The following is a 3,063-nucleotide window of genomic DNA, read 5'->3' as shown; positions in this document are numbered from 1 at the left end:
ATGTGTTTCAATTGCATTCATTAATATTTATAGTAATAAAAATAATAAAATATGTAACCTGTACTTGGGTAAGTGTATAATATTATTAGTATTTTCCTCCCTGAATGGAGATGTGAGTTATGATCAAGATACTTAAATATATTTTTGCAAGATTCAAGGAGTCAAGGATATCATCAGGAATGATGCAATTCGAAGGGATAGATGAATTATCAGTAGTAATGGTATGTGATGTCAGTAGAAAATATAGTCCATTCATCCCTTTGGAAGTAATGAAATGATCCTATTTGATCATGCAAATTGATCCAATGTAACACTTATATAATTATTTGTAGTAACTCCATGATGAGTATTTCAAGGAATATCTAGGAAAAGGGAACTAAATATCTTGGTGAGAGACTCTGATTTGAACATAGGCGAAGGACTAATAGGGGAGTAGTCTTCGGGTAAGTATGTTAAGTAGCTAACAAATATATAATGGGAATGAAAAATATGAGGAAAAATATTTATATAGACATAATTTTGACATTGGAAAATGCATGTTGAGAATATTCAAAGTTAACTGCACTTATGTGAAACCTGAACTAGATTGAGACATTCAGTAAAACCACTTCTAATATTAATAAAATAGCATATATGTTTTATCCCTTTGATGTGTAATAGAAATGAACTTTTGGTTTAAGTTGTTTGTCAAAAAAGCATGGTGTACAAGTTATCTATCTATTGTAGAAATGTGAGAAATACTTCTTTAAAATGGCGGGAAAAATTATTGGAGTTTAGTAGGCCCATGTCTCTAACCTTATCGAGTTAGGTAGATAAGGTTGGTTCAAAAAAAAAATTAGCCTACATTTTTCTTTGTAAAAATATGGATATTATAAATGATCTAGGTGTTGCTAGGTACATTTTGGAAATAGAGCTCAAAAGAGATAAATATAAGAGAGAGTTTTGGTTGAGCCAAAGTATGTATGTGAATTAAATGTTGGAGAGATTCAACATTATAGCTTGTAGATCTATGATAGTTCCAATTGCATTGGGAATGAAGTTATTTATGAAGGATTGTCCAAAATCTCCTTATAAGGTGGACACGACTGGCAAGTGTACCAAGGACAAGTGTTGTTGGCAGTCTTATGTACGCTATGGTATGTACAAGATGAGACATTTCCCAAGAAATGGGAATCCTAAGTCGATAGATGGATAATCCTAGAGGGGTTCATTAGGATGCAACTAAGGGAGTTCCCATATATTTGAAGGGTAATTTCGAGTATAATTTGTGTTATCATGGTTATCCTTCTGTACCTTGGTATTATGTGAGGATCTATAGATTTGTGGATTTTAATTGGTTAGGTAACATTGATAATAGAAGATTCACTATTAGTTATATCTTTACTATGTATGGTAGTGATATTACTTGGATGAGTAAGCAACAATTTATAGTTATTTTTTGCATCACAAAGACCGAGTATATGGTAGCTACTCGAGTTTGTAGAGAAACCATTAGGTTTAGACATTTGTGTTCAGATATTGGGTTTGACGTAGGATAGATTTCTATCCATTGTGCCATTTACATAACAAAGAATCCATTTTGATGCTAGAACAAAACACATTGATGTTCAATTACATTTTGGTTAAGATATGGTAGAGGATGGGAAGGTAAAATTGGAGAAGGTTGACACTTCAATGAATGTTGTAGATGAGTTGAAAAAAATAGTGAGCACAAATAAGTTTAAATTGTATTCGAATTCTATGGGACTCATGGCCCCTATTAATTAAATTATAGTGTAGATACTCCCTTTTCTATTGCAAGGTATTAGAAAAGTTGGATAATATTAGTAAAATGGTGTCTCAAACATGCATTTACATAAGATTACTATTTATAGTAAGTTTTTAATTGAGCATGAAATAGTCCAAAAAATTTGTCAAAAGATTTGGATTGACTAGATAAGCATGACATTAAATTTTTATTTAAAAATCAAGTATAGATTTGAAGATATTAATGTTTATATTTTTGAAAGTTGTGAAAGAAAGTTTTAGAGTCAATTTTGAGGGACTTAGAGGCTTTGATGTGGCTTAATTTTTTTTGTAACTAGTGTATTTGGTTATAGCTTGCTAGAGTAGGTTGTAATATTTCTAGCACTTCAAACGATTTGACAATCAAACATCTGACTCAAAAGTTGAGTCTCCTAAAATAGGAAATACGATAACTTGTTGGAAACATAAATAATTTTTAAAAGGGACCTACATGTGTCGTTGTGTGTGTTGAAACATCATAGGGAGTTTGGATAGGAGATAAGCTGGGCACCACGTTTTGTGCGGTTTTATCCCATGTTTTTCTAATACTGTTTGATGGTTTCATGTATTGTATATCCTAAATATTAGGTGCATTAGGTGGCCCATTTGTGTGTAAGAGTTTTATACCTATTGAGTTACATCAAGATCTTTGATTGATGATAATCCTTTAAGAATATTTCTCTGCAAGTATCTAGTATCTTGTTGTTGATTTCAAAATAATATATTCAGAGACATTTGGAGTGTGATGTTGTTCTCTCAAAATCGTTTTCCCCATCATAAGTATTCTTTTTATTATTAATATATATGCATGTTGCATGTCTCCTTTTTTATATGTTTCTTATTCTATCTCTACAATAGTTTAAGATTTGTAAGAAAAAATCATTTTCACCCCTAATATATTAGTGTTAGGAAGTTTTTTGCGCCTTAGCTTCCTTTCACATCCAATTGATTAATAAGGGATAAATATATAGATAAAAACTAACATATCGAGAGAGAGAGAGAGAGAGAGAGAGAGAGAGAGAGAGAGAGAGAGAGAGAATGTTGTGAATTTATTTTAGTAAGTTCCATATTAGAAAGAGCATGCAAAAACACTAATATATGAAGGAGAGTTCCAAATACCATATGTGAGAGGTTGTGTAGAATAAAAGATAGATTGAAAAAATAAGAGAAAAGAGAAAGGTTTTGATGATTCATTATGTGTCATTTTCACTAACATGGAGAGGTGACAAATACAAAATTATTAGAACTGAAATTTTAATAATAAAATATCATAGGATT

Source organism: Cryptomeria japonica, chromosome 7, assembly GCF_030272615.1.
Source record: "Cryptomeria japonica chromosome 7, Sugi_1.0, whole genome shotgun sequence".
NCBI lineage: Eukaryota > Viridiplantae > Streptophyta > Pinopsida > Cupressales > Cupressaceae > Cryptomeria > Cryptomeria japonica.
The sequence above is the reverse complement of the archived record's forward strand: the minus strand, read 5'-3'. Positions refer to the sequence as shown.